Below are 20,620 nucleotides of genomic sequence, written 5' to 3' on the forward strand. Positions count from 1 at the left end.
CAACAACCACCAACCGTCCAACAAACACCACAAGACCTGCAAACACGACACTTCCAACAACTATCAACCGTCCAACAAATACAACCACAACTACAAACACCACACTTCCAACAACCACCAACCGTCTAACAAACACCACCACACCTACAACCACCAACCGTCCAACAAACACTACACTTCCAACAACTATTAACCGTCCAACAAATACAACCACAACTACAAACACCACACTTCCAACAACCACCAACCATCCCACAAATACCACAAGACCTACAAACACCACACTTCCAACAACTATTAACCGTCCAACAAATACAACCACAACTACAAACACTACACTTTCAACAACCACCAACCATCCAACAAACACCACAAGACCTACAAACACCACACTTCCAACAACCACCAACCGTCCAACAAACACTACACTTCCAACAACCACCAACCGTCCAACAAACACCACCACACCTACAAACACCACACTTTCAACAAACACTACACTTCAGACAACCACCAACCATTCAACAAACACCACAAGACCTACAAACACGACACTTCCAACGACTATCAACCGTCCAAGAAATACAACCACAACTACAAACACCACACTTCCAACAGCCACCAACCGTCCCACAAACACCACAAGACCTACAAACACCACACTTCCAACAACTATGAACCGTCCAACAAATACAACCACAACTACAAACACTGCACTTCCAACAACCACCAACCGTCCAACAAACAGCACAAGACCTACAAACACCACACTTCCAACAACTATCAACCGTCCAACAAATACAACCACAACTACAAACACCACACTTCCAACAGCCACCAACCGTCCAACAAACACCACAAGACCTACAAACACTACACTTCCAACAACTATCAACCATCCAACAAATACAACCACAACTACGAACACCACACTTATAACAAACACTACAAGATCTACAAACACCACATTTCCAACAAACACCACACTTTCAACAACCACCAACCGTCCAACAAACAGCACAAGACCTACAAACACTACACTTCCAACAACTATCAACCATCCAACAAACACCACTAGCTCTACAAACACCACATTTCCAACAAACACTACACTTCCAACAACTATCAACCGTCCAACAAACACCACACTTTCAACAAACACCACACTTTCAACAAACACCACACTTTCAACAACCACCAACCGTCCAACAAACACCACAAGATCTACAAACACTACACTTCCAACAACTATCAACCGTCCAACAAACACCACTAGCTCTACAAACACCACACTTTCAACAAACACCACACTTTCAACAACCACCAACCGTCCAACAAACACCACAAGACCTACAAACATGACACTTCCAACAACTATCAACCGTCCAACAAATACAACCACAACTACAAACACCACACTTATAACAAACACTACAAGATCTACAAACACCACATTTCCAACAAACACCACACTTTCAACAACCACCAACCGTCCAACAAACAGCACAAGACCTACAAACACCACACTTTCAACAAACACTACACTTCAGACAACCACCAACCGTCCAACAAACACCACAAGACCTACAAACACCACACTTCCAACAACTATCAACCGTCCAACAAATACAACCACAACTACAAACACCACACTTCCAACAGCCACCAACCGTCCAACAAACACCACAAGACCTACAAACATGACACTTCCAACAACTATCAACCGTCCAACAAATACAACCACAACTACGAACACCACACTTATAACAAACACTACAAGATCTACAAACACCACATTTCCAACAAACACCACACTTTCAACAACCACCAACCGTCCAACAAACAGCACAAGACCTACAAACACTACACTTCCAACAACTATCAACCATCCAACAAACACCACTAGCTCTACAAACACCACATTTCCAACAAACACTACACTTCCAACAACTATCAACCGTCCAACAAACACCACACTTTCAACAAACACCACACTTTCAACAAACACCACACTTTCAACAACCACCAACCGTCCAACAAACACCACAAGATCTACAAACACTACACTTCCAACAACTATCAACCGTCCAACAAACACCACTAGCTCTACAAACACCACACTTTCAACAAACACCACACTTTCAACAACCACCAACCGTCCAACAAACACCACAAGACCTACAAACATGACACTTCCAACAACTATCAACCGTCCAACAAATACAACCACAACTACAAACACCACACTTATAACAAACACTACAAGATCTACAAACACCACATTTCCAACAAACACCACACTTTCAACAACCACCAACCGTCCAACAAACAGCACAAGACCTACAAACACTACACTTCCAACAACTATCAACCATCCAACAAACACCACTAGCTCTACAAACACCACATTTCCAACAAACACTACACTTCCAACAACTATCAACCGTCCAACAAACACCACTAGCTCTACAAACACCACACTTTCAACAAACACCACACTTTCAGCAACCACCGACCGTCCAACAAACACCACAAGATCTACAAACACGACACTTCCAACAACTATCAACCGTCCAACAAATACAACCACAACTACAAACACCACACTTCCAACAGCCACCGACCGTCCAACAAACACCACAAGACCTACAAACACTACACTTCCAACAACTATGAACCGTCCAACAAATACAACCACAACTACAAACACCACACTTCCAACAACCACCAACCGTCCAACAAACACTACACTTCCAACAACCACCAACCGTGCAACAAACAGCACCACACCTACAAACACCACACTTTCAACAACCACCAACCGTCCAACAAACACCACAAGACCTGCAAACACGACACTTCCAACAACTATCAACCGTCCAACAAATACAACCACAACTACAAACACCACACTTCCAACAGCCACCAACCATCCCACAAATACCACAAGACCTACAAACACCACACTTCCAACAACTATTAACCGTCCAACAAATACAACCACAACTACAAACACTACACTTTCAACAACCACCAACCATCCAACAAACACCACAAGACCTACAAACACCACACTTCCAACAACCACCAACCGTCCAACAAACACTACACTTCCAACAACCACCAACCGTCCAACAAACACCACCACACCTACAAACACCACACTTTCAACAAACACTACACTTCAGACAACCACCAACCATTCAACAAACACCACAAGACCTACAAACACTACACTTCCAACAACTATCAACCGTCCAACAAATACAACCACAACTACAAACACCACACTTCCAACAGCCACCAACCGTCCCACAAACACCACAAGACCTACAAACACCACACTTCCAACAACTATGAACCGTCCAACAAATACAACCACAACTACAAACACTACACTTCCAACAACCACCAACCGTCCAACAAACAGCACAAGACCTACAAACACCACACTTTCAACAAACACTACACTTCAGACAACCACCAACCGTCCAACAAACACCACAAGACCTACAAACACCACACTTTCAACAAACACCACACTTTCAACAACCACCAACCGTCCAACAAACACCACAAGATCTACAAACACGACACTTCCAACAACTATCAACCGTCCATCAAATACAACCACAACTACAAACAACACACTTCCAACAAACACTACAATTTAAACAACCATCAACCGTCCAACACTGTGAACACCCGGCTTATACTGACGTGCGGCTAATGCATATTTTTTTTCATGCGTTCAAAAACATTTTGCCTGGTAACAGTAGACCAATGAAATTGATAAGTAGTATATATACGGTATATATTTTTACCGGTTGTTAAGAGACGTTGTAATGTTGTTTGTGTACTGTTCCGTAAAAAAACCCATAAGCAATGTAATTTGTGTGTTACTGATACCTACGTATACTTATAGGTAGTCGTGTTATAGGCACTGTTCGAGGAAAAAAAGCATTTGCAGTATGTATTTTTGTATGTTACCATAACGTTTATGTTACCATGTTTATGTTACCTTACGGATTAAGATCTGGTGCGGCCTGTAGAAGTACAAAATTGATTTTCTTTCTAAAATTAGAGCATGCGGCTTTTAATCAGGTGCGCTCTGTAGTCCGGGAGTTACGGTACAAGTTCGTAATATAGTGCAAAAAAGGTTAAGATTATAAGTGATGTTTAAGTTAAAAAGTAATAGGTCAAAGGTCAGATTAAAAACAGGTTAAATAGAGATTTACTAAGAACAAGGAAATGATGTATATAAAGATCAAACAAGGAAATAAATCAAGAGCGTGAGTAATGAGAAATTCAAACAGCTTAACCTCCTAAGACGCAAACTCTTCCACAGCATGTATTTTTAATTTCTCTTTGATATTCGGGGATATTGGAGCCTGATGAATGTAAAAACAAAGAACTACCAGATGTTTTTACCTGATCTTTGTTTCTAAGAAAAATGAGAGCCACATATGAGGATATTAACATTTCGATAGAACAGCAGCAGTATAATGTCCTCATAAGCGATTAACAGGCCCTTGTAAATTGAGTATTTTGGTCTAAATAAACTAAAATATGATGTCCACATATGTGCACGCCAGGTCCTAGGAGGTTAAAGTAAAAGGCTAAGTTTTAAAAATAAAATATGGATTAAATAACATGATGGTGAATAATCATTGTCATTGTCACTGTAAGAAGGAGGGAATTCTCCTTTAATAAACACTAGTGGTTCTCAACAGTAAAGAAATAAACACATGATAACCACATAAATAACTACAATCACACGATCAAGGTTTGTTACGGAAGCCAGAGAGTGAAAAACAATTTCTTGAGTAATTGTTTCTGAAGTTAAATTCTAAATTGAACTTCATTTTTGTTTGATAAATGATTAAATGTTTCTGGAAAATTACACTCTAAACTGACCTTTTTTTTAATCTGATATTTTAGAAGATAAATATTAAACTGACTCTTATTTTTGTTTGGTAAAAAGTTAACAACTATAGAGTTAACTGCTAATTGGGTTTTGTATTCTGTTTTCTTTAAGTTGATTTCTGATATCAGGAAAAAGCTATAGAATTAACTGGTGTGTTTTCTTTATATATATATATATATATATATATATATATATATATATATATATATATATATATATATTTGTTTCTGCATTCTGATTTTGAGCTATTTAAATAAAGTTGAATTGAATTGAATTGAATTGATTTGAATTGAATTGAATTGAATTAACTGATTTTTTTATTAGTTCTTAATCAGTTGATTTCGGGATTCATTTCTGTTATTGATTGATGACAAGTTAACATTCCCCGACCCTAAGGCGCAGGGAACAAACCCTCTCATCCATCGGGAAAAACCCCAACGTACCGGCAGCAAGCCGAGGGGATATTGGAATACCCACCCCAGCCCGCCGCCTCTCACCAGGGGCAACTCCAGACTGAGACAGAGTCCAGCCCCTCTCCAGAAGACTGGTTCCAGAGCCCAAGCCATGCGTAGAGGTGAGCCCGACTATATCTAGCCGGTACCTCTCAACCTCACGCACTAACTCAGGCTCCTTCCCCACCAGACAGGTGACATTCCATGTCCCTGTTGCCAGTCTTGGCAGCCGGGGGTCAGTCCGCCAGGGCCTCCGCTCCTGGCCGCCACCCGGCACACAATGCACCCGACCCCTATGGCGCCTCCTGCGGGTGGTGGGCCTGCGGGAGGATGGGCCCATGTCTCCTCTTCGGGCTGTGCCCGATCGGGCCCCAGACGCATGCCTGGAACACCTCACCCAGGAGGCGCCCAGGGGGCATCCTGGTCAGATGCCCGAACCACCTCAGCTCGGTCCTTTCGATGTGGAGCAGCAGCGGCTCTACTCTGAGCCCCTCCCGGATGGCCGAACTTCTCACCCTATCTCTAAGGGAGAGGCCAGCCACCCTTCGGAGGAAGCTCATTTCTGCCGCTTGTATCCGCGATTCGTTCTTTCGGTCACTACCCACAGCTCGTGGCCATAGGTGAGGGTAGGGACGTAGATCGACCGGTAAATTGAGAGCTTCGCTTTTACACTCAGCTCCCTCTTCACCACGACGGACCGGTGCAGCGTCCGCATCACTGCAGCTGCAGCACCAATCCGTCTGTCGATCTCCGGCTCCTTTCTCCCATCACTCGCGAACAAGACCCCGAGATACTTGGAGGCTCCCACCCGATGAAGCCAACAGAACCACATATTCCGCAAAATTCAGAGATGAGATTCTGAGGCCACCAAAGCGAAAGCCCTCTGCCACTTGGCTGCGCCTAGAAATCCTGTCAATAAAAATTATGAACAGAACAAAGGGCAGCCTTATTGCCGGCAATGCGAACCAAGCTCTTGCAACGGTTGTATAGGGATCGAATAGCCCGTAGCAATGGGCCAGACACCCCATACTCCCGCAGCACCTCCCACAGGACACCCCGAGGGACACGGTCGAATGCCTTCTCCAAAAAAGAAAAGTAAAGTGTATGTGTTAGTCCCCATAGGGAAATAGTTCCTCTGCATTTAACCCATTCACCCAGTGAAGCAGTGGGCAGCCACCAATGCAGCGCCCGGGGAGCAGTGTGTAGGGACGGTACCTTGCTCAGGAGTACCTCAGGGTAGCCGTTCAGTGGAGTCGAACCCCCGACCTTCTGATCATGGGGCCACCACTCTACCTACTGAACTATCCCTGCCCCATAAGTCCACAAAACACATGTAGACTGGTTGGGCAAACTCCCATGCACCCTCAAGTATAAAGGATAAAGAGCTGGTCCAGTGTTCCGCAACCAGGACGAAAACCGCATTGTTCCTCCTGCATCCGAGGTTCAACTAGCGGACAAACTCTCCTTTCCAGCACCCTGGCATAGACTTTCCCAGGGGGGCTGAGGAGTGTGATTCCCCTGTAGTTGGAACACACCCTCCGGTCCCCCTTCTTAAAGATGGGGACCACCACCCCGGTCTGCCAGTCCACGGGTACTGCCCCTGATCTCCACGCAACATTGCAGAGGCGTTTCAACCAGGACAGCCCAACAACGTCCAGAGCCTTCAGGAACTCGGGGCGGACCTCATCAACACCAGGGGCTCTGCCACCAAGGTGTTGTTTAACTGCCTCAGCGACCTCGCCCCCGGAAATTGGCGGGTCATTCCCCTCATCCCCAGACTCTGCTTCCTCCTCGGAAGACGTGTCAGTGGGATTAAGGAGGTCCTCGAAGTATTCCTTCCACCGCCTGACAATTTTCTCAGTCGACGTCAGCAGCGCTCCGCCAGCACTATACACAGTGCAGGTAGAGCACCGCTTTCCCCTCCCGAGACGCATGTCCCACCGGGAGGAGGCCCCGGGGCAGACCCAGGACACGCTGGAGAGATTATATCTCTCGGCTGGCCTGGGAACGCCTTGGTGTTCCCCCGGATAAGCCGGAGGAGGTGGCTGGGGAGAGGGAGGTCTGGGCCTCTTTGCTTAGGCTGCTGCCCCCGCGACCCGGCCTCGGATAAAGCGGATGAAGATGGATGGATGGATGGATTTTCTTTGATTGATTTTTATCCATCCATTCGTTTACGCTTATACTTTTCAGGGTCGCGGGGATGCTGGAGCCTATCCCAGCTTTCATAGGGTGAGAGGCGGGGTACACCCTGGACAGGTCGCCAGTCTGCCACAGGGCTAACACACAGAGACAGACAACCATTCGCACTCATATTCACTCCCGCATTCACACTTATGGGCAATTTGAATTAATCAATTAACCTATCCCCACAAACAGCATCTCTTTGGACTGTGGGAGGAAGCCGGAGTACTCGGAAGGAACCCACGCAAACACGGGGAGAACTCCACACAGAAAGACCCCGGCCTGATGGTGGAATTGAACTCAGGACAGTGCAGCAATGGTGCTAACCACTGTGCTGCCCCTGTTTGTATCTGTTTAATATATAAATAATTGCGTGAGTCAATTGCTAAATTCATTTTCATTTTTTTTCTTTGATTCTGACATAATTCCTGTTGAGTTGATTGTTAAATTGAATCTTAGTTTTTTGTTTCATTAATTTCTTATCGAGTATTGATACAGATTCTTTTTGGGTTAATTTCTAAATTCATTTTTGACATTGTTGCTTTGATCTTTTATTAGTTTATTACAGTGTGTTTGTTATTATTTACCAACTGGGCTGGACTGTGATTGCTTTAACTCTTTCACATATAGTGGTCACTACAGTTACAGCTATTCAAAGGCTGTTTTCTTGTATTTGTGTCAGTGTTGATGGTATACTTGCAGATAAACCACTACATTGGACACTGATGTGTCACTCCATACCCTGCCACCCACTGGTCAGCCAGTGGACATGTGTAAGTGTAAAAATCTCTTTGCAAAGTATATACAGGGAGTGCAGAATTATTAGGAAAGTTGTATTTTTGAGGAATAATTTTATTATTGAACAACAACCATGTTCTCAATGAACCCAAAAAACTCATTAATATCAAAGCTGAATGTTTTTGGAAGTAGTTTTTAGTTTGTTTTTAGTTTGAGCTATTTTAGGGGGATATCTGTGTGTGCAGGTGACTATTACTGTGCATAATTATTAGGCAACTTAACAAAAAACAAATATATACCCATTTCAATTATTTATTTTTACCAGTGAAACCAATATAACATCTCCACATTCACAAATATACATTTCTGACATTCAAAAACAAAACAACAACAAATCAGCGACCAATATAGCCACCTTTCTTTGCAAGGACACTCAAAAGCCTGCCATCCATGGATTCTGTCAGTGTTTTGATCTGTTCACCATCAACATTGCGTGCAGCAGCAACCACAGCCTCCCAGACACTGTTCAGAGAGGTGTACTGTTTTCCCTCCTTGTAAATCTCACATTTGATGATGGACCACAGGTTCTCAATGGGGTTCAGATCAGGTGAACAAGGAGGCCATGTCATTAGTTTTTCTTCTTTTATACCCTTTCTTGCCAGCCACGCTGTGGAGTACTTGGACGCGTGTGATGGAGCATTGTCCTGCATGAAAATCATGTTTTTCTTGAAGGATGCAGACTTCTTCCTGTACCACTGCTTGAAGAAGGTATCTTCCAGAAACTGGCAGTAGGACTGGGAGTTGAGCTTGACTCCATCCTCAACCCGAAAAGGCCCCACAAGCTCATCTTTGATGATACCAGCCCAAACCAGTACTCCACCTCCACCTTGCTGGCGTCTGAGTCGGACTGGAGCTCTCTGCCCTTTACCAATCCAGCCACGGGCCCATCCATCTGGCCCATCAAGACTCACTCTCATTTCATCAGTCCATAAAACCTTAGAAAAACTAGTCTTGAGATATTTCTTGGCCCAGTCTTGACGTTTCAGCTTGTGTGTCTTGTTCAGTGGTGGTCGTCTTTCAGCCTTTCTTACCTTGGCCATGTCTCTGAGTATTGCACACCTTGTGCTTTTGGGCACTCCAGTGATGTTGCAGCTCTGAAATATGGCCAAACTGGTGGCAAGTGGCATCTTGGCAGCTGCACGCTTGACTTTTCTCAGTTCATGGGCAGTTATTTTGCGCCTTGGTTTTTCCACACGCTTCTTGCGACCCTGTTGACTATTTTGAATGAAACGCTTGATTGTTCGATGATCACGCTTCAGAAGCTTTGCAATTTTGAGACTGCTGCATCCCTCTGCAAGATATCTCACTATTTTTGACTTTTCTGAGCCTGTCAAGTCCTTCTTTTGACCCATTTTGCCAAAGGAAAGGACGTTGCCTAATAATTATGCACACCTGATATAGGGTGTTGATGTCATTAGACCACACCCCTTCTCATTACAGAGATGCACATCACCTAATATGCTTCATTGGTAGTAGGCTTTCGAGCCTATACAGCTTGGAGTAAGACAACATGCATGAAGAGGATGATGTGGACAAAATACTCATTTGCCACCTTGAGTGGTCCGCGTTTTCCCACGCAGTGAACAGTGGACGCTAATGTTTTTGTCACTATTTACGGAATCAAACCCAAAGTAAGGTCAGTACTTCCATGATTTAAACGCTGCACACATACTCTCCTGCGCACTCCATATTATCCATTATTGATCTGCACACGTCTGTTACCATGGACGTCGCACACGCTTAAGTCATGACGCACTCTCACAAACAAAATCACGGTTTAGTAATGCAGTAACACAGCGTGCTTATGGGAAAGTAACAGTAATCTAATTACTGTTTCACAATAGTAATGCCTTACCTTACTACTTACTTGAAAAAAGTAATCAGATTACAGTAACACGCTACTTATAACGCGTTACTGCACATTTCTGCTAATGAGAAACTGGTCTAACATAACTACCAGAGAGGATGTAACCACAGGTAAGCAAACTCAAACTGCACAGATGTCAGGAATGAGGAAAGCACACGTATGCTGGGGCTCTGGCCTGAAGGAGATCCCTCCTCCTCTTCCCATATTCCCTTCCATAATTCCTTCCTTCCTCCAGACAAGCTACAAGGAGATTCCATACTGATTCCTCCAACAACAAATCAGGAGATTCCAGTAGGAGAACAGCAGACCAGAAGAAAGAAGAGGATGAGTGAGTCAGACTCTGAGAATCAAAAAGAAGTCAACGACAATGACCAAGGAGGAGGAGGAGACTGTGGCTCTCAGTAAGAAATATTCTAAGAAAACTGAGGGACGTCATCAGTACAAGGGAAAATCAAAACTGACCAAAGAAATTTAAACAAACAGAGACTGGCTTGCTGAATGCTGAAATAGTGGGACAAATAGAAGAAGAGGACACAACTGGATCAGAGCTGGAGCTGAAAGAAACACATGGTTCACCAGTAACATCAAGAAGCCAGGAGGATAAAAACTGACACAGAGGATGAAATTGATTATCAAGAACTACCTGCATCTATCAGCAGAGGTAGCCATATGCACTAGACCAGACTGGATGGAAAGAAGAGATATCAGTCGCTTGTTGTGCCAGTCCATATGAGAACCAGTTTATCTCAGAGATACAGAAGGACTGGTGAGAAATTGCCATCTTTATCTGCTGGAGCACCAGCCTGGATTTTGACTTTTGAAGATAACACAGAAGGAGAGATACTTGCCATTGGAGACATTTGTGCCTTGCTTTTTCAAACAGAAGGGGTACCCAGTGCACAGAGACTCTTGGAAGGAATTGGGTTTGGCTCTGGAACCCATGATAGCGATTGCCTTGATCCCTTTCAGTAATGCCCTGTGGGAACATATGGAAACCCTGTACCCAGGAATGAAAGATCTAAGGGCATTTAAAGGATTGCCAATGAGACCTTGACTGAATATCTGGACCGGGTAGCCAAACTCTGGGAAAATCCAACAGGAGTGCAGCCTGATAGGACTGAAGCAACCTTACACTTGGCAAGAAATCAGTGTGAAATTGGTTAGCCAAGATCTGCACAAGATTTGCTTGATGGAGTGGTTCAACTGAGTGTTATGACAGATTTCTTATGGAGAGAGCATTTGCAACATCTTGTCAGGAGACACAGAGAGAAGAAGATGAAACAATGAACCAAAAGGCTGTTTAAGCAACAGATTGCAGGAAAGGACTCAGAGGTTAACAAGAACAAAGTTAAAGCTAAAAGATTGGTGGCTGTGTTAGTGGACTTAAAAGAAGAAACACAAAAAGCTGTGGCTGCTGCATTGGCTACACAAGCACAGACTGAGCGTGAACCACAGCTACGACAACAGCAACCAGATCCAGGCCCAAGATCTGTACTGAAAGAGGATGCTTTAGAGGGGAATACAGGTCAGGTGTGGCCTTGGAGCATCCAGATCTCACATTGTATACAGAAACAGGGGTGAAAATCTGCTGTGGTGAGTCAGAGCCATGATGGAGAGACAAATGAAACATTAGTACAAGGAATCATCACACAACCTGCATTAGCTCAGGTGGCAGAAATTGTGGCTCTCACCAAAGCACTACAACTCCCACAAGGAAAAAGAGTAAGCATCTATTCAGCTTCAGTACTTCATGTCAATGGACCTTAATCGGTAAGACTGAGGGTTTGTATTTACAGCCAATACTCCAGTAAAACATAAAGAACAATCGGAAGAACTGTTATGAGCTACCAAGGGAAGTGGCAGTGATGAAATGTAAAGGATATCAAAAGAACCAAACATGGGCGGCAAAGGAGGAAAAGAGGATATCAAGGACAAATGGTTGTTCTGGCAGAAGAATCGCTACCATCACTGACAGAAGATGACATCAAGATAATGCAGCAGCTACAACATCAATAAATGAATGAAGAAAGAAGCAACACAGAACAGTGGATTCTGGAGAGCACATGATAGGATGTTAGTTGTCCCAGCAACATTTTCTCAACTATTGTTAAAATAAGCACTTGGTGCTGCACATGAGAGCAGAAGAACTCACAAGAACATGGAGGGCCTGTGGTGGAAAGCTATGTGATGGAATGCAACACCTGTAATGAACACCACCCAAAGCAGCTGCACCAGTGTTCAAAGGGGAGGTTTCCAATACTGGATGCCTCTTTTAAGGGCATCAAAATTGATTTTACAGACATGAGAGGTGACCAAAGGACAACAAGGATACTGATATCTTCTTGTGATGGTGGGCAAACCAAATGGGATATGAAGTGTTACAGGCATGGTCCTTTAAGGGTGAAGCCTGATGGGAAATGTATGCGGGTGTGTGTAGCGGAACTGCCTGTCGGGTGTGTGAGGGTGAGTGGAGAAGGAAAAGAAAAGTAACGGTTAACTACAGAAGAGACGAAGAGAAAGTAAATAAAAGGAATATAATAACTCCCTCGGCAGCCAAAGTTGTATCGGCGATGCCCGCTGTGAGTAAACTGTTTCAGCCCACTGTACGCAGTGTTCGTGCCTTGGAGGAGAAATAAAGGTTCGGTAAAGCAGTTTCCTACGCCTCCCTCGATCTTCTTGCTAGCGGAGTTGACCTGTATAGTAAGCTGTTGCCGGCTGCGAGTCAAGTAACTGCCAGAGGTTTCCTTACTACGGTTCGGGGCCGCGGATCTGGCGCGGTAACACTGGGGGCTCTTTTCCGGGATATCTGTTGAGCGCGCTAAGAAACAGTACGATAAGAATATCTGCCAAGTTCAGTATCCAGTCGGCGCTGCAGTGTGGCATCTGATCAAAGGGACCAAGAGAGTGCGACACAAGGTTCGCAAGTTTCTGCCTTCCTATGAGGGCCCCTACTTCGTAGTGGGCCTGTTGGATGATTTAGTCTACTGCATTAAAAAGGGGCCCCGAGCAAAAGCTAAAGTGGTTCATCACGACAGACTCAAGCCTTATCACTCAAGAACGCCGCTGGACAACAGCTGGGTCTTCCAAGACTCCGACCAGGCAGCACCCACCGAGGTGCCTCCTCCAGCGCTCGACGAAAGCGATTCTGACATTGATTTCGGCCCCTTCGACTTGTGGGAGACCCCAGCTGGGGCAGATCAACCAGATACTGGTGCTTCCCTGAGAGCTGGCTCTCCGCCACCCGCTCAAGGAGATGGTAGTGGGTTGCCAGCCAGCCCTGTTCAGCCTTACGTGGATGGGGCTGAAGGACCAGAACAGCACCCTTCCTTCAGGTCCACACCCCGTTCCAGACCACAGCGTGTGCGGCGGGCGCCGGACATGTTTGGTGACTGGGTCAGTCACTAGGCTAGTATGTCCTAACTGAGTCGGGGTGTAGGCGGATCGCTGCCCTGCTCAGTAGTTAAAAAAAATAATAATAATAATTGTTCATGTTACATATGTTAAGTGATATGACTGTTGTAAATTGAGTTGTTACAGGGGGCTATTCTTACATGTACTGTTGGGCTTGTTTGTCTTGCTGTTTCCTGGCAACATGGCTGTCGACGGGCTGCAAGTTATTGTTTGAACTGTTTATACTAATGAGGTAAAGCTGGATATAGGGGTAAACGTTCAGCTGTAGTGCCTTAATGTCTTTCTTTATGAATACTGTCTATGTGAAGGGCGGGATATGGACATTGACTTGCACCCTCCTCAAAGTGAACCCTGTACATCCTATGTTTTCTTGTGCTTAAAATATGGACAGTTGTCTACTTCAAGATTGTTCCATCCTAAGGATCGCCATTTTTGGACTGGGGGCACGAATGCTGTATGTTTCCTTGTTAATGGGGGGTTCATGTGCTGGAATGATGTTAAGGGTTTAATTATCATCCAGAGTGGGGGTAGTGTTACAGGCATGGTCCTTTAAGGGTGAAGCCTGATGGGAAATGTATGCGGGTGTGTGTAGCGGAACTGCCTGTCGGGTGTGTGAGGGTGAGTGGAGAAGGAAAAGAAAAGTAACGGTTAACTACAGAAGAGACGAAGAGAAAGTAAATAAAAGGAATATAATAACTCCCTCGGCAGCCAAAGTTGTATCGGCGATGCCCGCTGTGAGTAAACTGTTTCAGCCCACTGTACGCAGTGTTCGTGCCTTGGAGGAGAAATAAAGGTTCGGTAAAGCAGTTTCCTACGCCTCCCTCGATCTTCTTGCTAGCGGAGTTGACCTGTATAGTAAGCTGTTGCCGGCTGCGAGTCAAGTAACTGCCAGAGGTTTCCTTACTACGGTTCGGGGCCGCGGATCTGGCGCGGTAACAGAAGTTATGAAGGACCAAGAACCATCAGATCAGACAACGGACCCCACTTTAATAATAAACATCTGGCAGAGGTGGGTTGCCAGGTTTTTCTTTATCCCTTATTTACAAAAGCAGCCGCAAGCCTTTTACCAACACCTTGCCAGTTTCCCTTCCCTCCATCCATCCTTCGCAAAATTTAGCAACATGCTTTCATGGCACCAGGATGCTAGGTCCTTCCCTCATATCCAATCGCACCAGCAAGGTTTTCTACGAACAAGTCGCCAGTTTCCCTTTCCTGTATCCCATATTGGCAAAATGCAGCAGCATGCTTTTGGCAACTGGACGCCAGGTTCTCTTCCTCTATCACTCCTATGCTAATACAGTAGCAAGCTTTGGCACCGAGTTGCCTGGTTCTTCTTTATCCCTCATTCGCATACTCAGCAGCAAGCTTTCTAATATAGAGTTGCCAGTTTCTCTGCATTTATCACAGCAAAAGCAGCAGTGAATCCTTCTACCACTGGGACGCCAGCTTCTCCGCATCTAGACAACTTTTCTAAAAACGATCTTTCAATGCATCAACCCTTCCCAAGCTGCTGCTGTCACTTCTGTTCATTTCCGAAATAAGCACAGTAGTTATCACTACCTTATCTGAAGTAATTAACCAGCTAAGCACCCCCTCTCCATCTTCTACTCAAAGACAAGCTCACGCAAGCCTTACGAACCTCCAAGCCTCACCTCAAATCTCAAAATCCAGCATACTTCTCTGTCAGAGCTTCAGTTCAAAGTCGAGCCATGTCGCTACCTGATCCAGGGTTCCGCTCATTCACCTATTAAGATTCCCATTGTTCTCAATTCCCTTTGACCTCTTCTTCTGCCATTCCTTCCTAATTGTCCGAGCTGATCCACTCCACTCCATGGAATCCTCAACTACCTTATCGAGAGCTGTTCAGCTTCGCTAGCCTTCCACCAGTTATTTTCCTCTGCTCTGGGTGGCGAGGCCACTCGGCGTTCACTTTCCCTACGCTTGCCTCTGTCCTGTTCTCCTTCTCACCCCAACCAGTGAATAAAGGTACAACACATGTCACCAAACATGGCACATACACCTCCCTTCTCGGCCAACAACATGTCCAGGCCCATTCGATTTTGCACTCCCATCAGCGAGGTCGGCCCCAGCTGCTCTGCGAACCCCTCCATGGCGTCTCTGGTTAGGTTAGAGAGTCTCAGCACATTGTAATGGATATAATTAATGCGGTTACCCATATAACTATACTTTCAAACCCTGCAGCTATTTAATCAACTAATTTATATTCATTTGGAGCTAGTGAATTGACAATATAAAGCACCTTGATGTGACTGCTGTTCTGATTTGGTGCTAAAATTTAACTGAAGACTTCTCAACCTCACCAGCCCCCAAATGAGCACATAAACAGATATATACCAAGTTTATTCTCACTAAGAATGACAGTGATGGCAATGTTTGGGATTTCAAAGAAAAGATGGAGCGTCTGTTTTTTCATGTTACATTCTTTGTTCTTATTGTTTAATGTCGATAAACCTGCTGTGTGTTTCAGGTGTGTATAATCAAGCAGCCAATTCCTTGCAGAGCTTTTAATAACCTGCCAGCCTTTTACAAAAACTCTCATACAATCTCTTTTGAATTCATTTGTTTATCATCTATTGTCTCCTTTAACCAGAGGAATTGTTTCATCTTCAGGTCCTCTCCCGGCACAATGACGTTGCACTCCTGCATACCTGTAAACTCACCTGTGCTCTTACTGGTAGATCCAGTTTGCTGACAGACATTAAAGTATTATTCCAGGAAATCATCTTTCACATAATGTTATCATTACAGTGTTTCCTGAGAACCAGTTTTCAAAAATTCACCCTCTCCCTTCCCACACACACAGGAGTGCTTCATGTTTTATTATATTGTTAATTGGTTTTTTTGCACTTATCTCACCTGTGACCTGAATCCTGAAGATAAAGAAGTCACAAAAAATTAAAATCACCTGTTTAGTCAAAGTGTTTCTGCTTGACTGTAATAATAACTAAAGATCCAGAAAATCACAGGTGTCTCAGTTCCACCAGCATTCCAGTAATCCACGACATGAGCATAACACAACAAAGGTATGGTGCGGTATGGTCCATAGGGGCGACCGTGGCTGAGGGGGTTGGGAATCGCATCTGTAACCGGAAGGTTGCCGGTTCGATCCCTGGGCTCTCTGTCCTGGTCGTTGTGTCCTTGGGCAAGACACTTTACCCTACCGCCTACTGGTGTTGGCCAGAGGGGCCGATGGCGCGATATGGCAGCCTCGCTTCTGTCAGTCTGCCCCAGGGCAGCTGTGGCTACAACAGTAGCTGCCTCCACCAGTGTATGAATGTGAGAGTGAATGAATAGTGGTATTGTAAAGCGCTTTGGGTGCCTTGAAAAGCGCTATATAAATCCAATCCATTATTATTATTATTATTATTATTATTATTATGGTGTCTGTTGGCTGAAGGCTAGCTGGTGCTCCCGTGATTATCCTGAATCAGAAGGATGGTCTTACATCCAGGGACTGAGTTGCAAAAGATGCAGTTTCTCTAATACTCAGTGTGATGGTACATAAGGGTTTCTGCAAAAATGGAAGAAAATAAAACAGAAAATAAAAATAAGATCACAGTACAAATGAGGAAAAACGTCACAGTGTTTGAAGCCACATTATGAACCACCTAAACTGTTCAGGTAGTGAATAACTCGTAAGACGTAGCTACGTCAAATCTGCATCAGCGTAGCAAAACAGAGGCATTATAGACACAATAGATGTGACGCACACCAGCATTAACAAATAAAGGCGTTCACTCAGCCGCTGTTTTTCATGGTCAGCCTGGGAGAAAACCAGTCAGTCAGCTAGGCTACAATCCCCTGACTGGGTGAATTTACCTGAACAGTTTATTTGGTTCATAACGTGGCTTCAAACACTGATGATGATCGCTCGATTCTATAGTCGGTATCTGTAGCCAGTCTTGTCAACGATCTCACTGAGGGGGTTTCGTGCCTTTGCAGAACAGCAGTGGGGACAGAGCATCTCCTTCAATCAGCTGTCCAAGCCTGCAGTGAGTCTTTGTTTGTCACTTTCAAAGGCCTCCGGAATTAAAATAAATAAATAAATAAAAATCCCAGTTATCCAAAGTTTTGGCAGCAGAAAAAAATATTGTACATCCAAAAACAAATTTCCTTATGAGAAAATTAGATTGAACCTTGAGCATCTCTGCATAAGTGAGATAACTGCAGAGGTGGGACCAAGTCATTGTTTTGCAAGTCTCAAGTAAGTCTCAAGTCTTTATCCTCAAGTCTCAAGTCAAGTCTCAAGTAATGTCAGGCAAGTCAGAGTCGAGTCTCAAGTCACTGGTGTAAAAGTCCGAGTCAAGTCACAAGTCTGAAACTTTGAATTTCAAGTCCTTTCGAGTCTTTAAAAAAAAAAACGAAAAAATAATGTTGCAGTTATGCTAAATGTAAATATTAGACCATGTAATTTTTAAATCTGTGTTTTTCTCAACACATACAAAATAGTGAACTTAGAAAATATACACAAATTGTGAAATTGCACCTCTTTAAAATGCAGCTCAATTAAACTTAGCTCCAAGAATAATTTTCACCGACAGTTCTGAGATAAGCTGCATGTTATTCTTGGATGCGGTTGTAGGACCGGCTTTAAAATCGCATGACAAAAATATCATACACATTAAAAAAAACTGTATCACCAACGTAGCCTGGAAAACATTTGCTAGTTAGATGAAGTCAGCTATCTCATCGTAGCATATTTATATGCATATTTATAATCATACGCTTCTTGGAGTGAGTGCACACACTCATGAAGTTTAGTAACTTCAGGTCACTGCAACAAGCCCAGGTACAGTTTACCGACGGATGGGTGCAGGACCTTGAAATGCACCGTGTAGAAAGTAAAGACCATCGTACGTATCATAAGTTTACCAGTCTCACAAATCATCGTCATAAATACACATTCGTTAACCGTTTATTAATATAACCTTTGAGCTCAACGGTAATTAATTAGTAGTGGAAATAATTTCTGGTAGCATCACAGAAATGTAGCAGTGACAATAATACTGTATGCTGTAATCGTACTGGGCAATTAGTGATACAAAAAACCTGTTTTATCCTGTGAATAAAAGTATATGTTTTTGTCAATGTACCATAATAACAGAAGCGAAACGCAATATTGTGTCAGGATAATTTACTATTTATGCACAATAAATAAAGGAGCATAGCGCGACAATTTCTGTTCAGCGCCAGACTTGCTTGTAACCTATATCACCAATTATGTTAAGAAAAATGACGCATTAACTACAACAGCAGACTGACCTTCGTGTAAATGCTTGGAGCAGACTAACCTGTGAGCTGGAGTGTTCTGGGACGTTATATTTGGTCTTTGAATGGCTGCAATCCAGGCCACCCGTCGCATCTTTGTTACTTCGGAAACATGGCTCGAACAATTTCTCTTCAACGACGTAATCCGATAACAACCGATCTCTTTACCCGTCAGCTTCCCGTGGCTGTCATGCGACCGGCTATTGCAGTTAATAATACAACAGCTTCTTGACATTTTTGTGTTTCTTTTTATCGCTGTATAACTGATTTTAATTGAAAGCCTGCGTGCGCTAGTACTTCTTGCCACGAGTTCCCAGAATCCTTTGCGGTTCTACCCGTGAATGACGTCACATTTTCAATCTCCATATAATATGCATGTTAAATTTTATATTTGGGGTAAAATATCAAGTCTTTTCAAGTAAACCGGTTCAAGTCCAATTCAAGTCCCAAGTCACTGGTGTAAAAGTCCAAGTCAAGTCACAAGTCTTAGAACATTTTTTCAAGTCAAGTCTAAAGTCATAAAATTAATGACTCGAGTCTGACTCGAGTCCAAGTCATGTGACTCGAGTCCACACCTCTGGATAACTGCACTTCACTTCCACAGGCTTACTGAGCATGTGCAGAGGAAATGTAATATTGCCCGCAGTCTCTAGTATTTAGACCACCAGTGTGCCCCCCACCCCTCATATACAAAAAAAAAGGGGGGGGGGGGGGGGGGGGTGAGAACTAGGAGACTGTAATTCCACGTTATGTCACTGACGGTGGATGCAGTTCATTTGTTAATTCTAGGAAACCTAATGCAGGCTGACCAGTTAATTCCTGAGCAGGGTTATTGTTGACACTCCCTATTGTGTAAGTCCTGCTGTCAGTGCAGATAAATGAAGCACAGAAAGGACTTTTTCTTTCACAGAACAGATCTGTTGTGTTTCTGTCCTTTATAATCGCTGAGTGAATCATGCAGCACAAACAGAAACTGCTTCTTTAAACAAACCTTCAGTGCTGACATTTGAACTTTACATTCTCAGTCATTAGTCATAATTTCAAAATTAAGAGTTGGGTCATTGTTCTTCTGACGTTATTGTGTTTCTGTTTAAGTTAAGTTTAAAGAAAATGCTGACAATGCTGACAGCTGTCTCCACTCTGTGACTGGTTGTTATCAGAGTTACAGCCGAATAATAAGAGACAGGTTCACTGTTTTTTGACTCGCACATGCTCAAATTTTTAAGAGCAGAATAAATATAAATATTTATAAATAATAAATATATTTATTATTTAGGTTAGAAAAAAGCAGAATGAAATATCAAGAAGAAATGCTAAATTGTGAAGTTCAGTTTGTTCAGCATCAGGTTTTCAAGTCCAGTAATTCTGCTGGACAATTAAATTGTGTCTTACGCAGAACCTGCAATCTGAGATGTAAGACTGCACGGTGGCCTCAGGGGAGATTTTGATGGCACTCTGTAGGATGACTATAAAAATCAAGAAGAGGACGCGAAAGACAGAGATGAAGATGAAATGGTGGAAGTTAAAGAAGGCAGAATGTAGCACAGAGTTCAGGTTCTGGTTGGAAGGGAAAAGTTGCCAGATAGCTGGGAAAGCGCTGAGGGAAACATCCAAGAAGGTGTTTGGTGTACTGAAGAGGACTTGGTGTTAGGATGAGGAAGTACAGGAAAGCATTCAAAGGAAGAGGTTAGCAAA

Source organism: Maylandia zebra, linkage group LG4 (genome assembly GCF_041146795.1).
Source record: "Maylandia zebra isolate NMK-2024a linkage group LG4, Mzebra_GT3a, whole genome shotgun sequence".
Taxonomy (NCBI): Eukaryota; Metazoa; Chordata; class Actinopteri; order Cichliformes; family Cichlidae; genus Maylandia; species Maylandia zebra.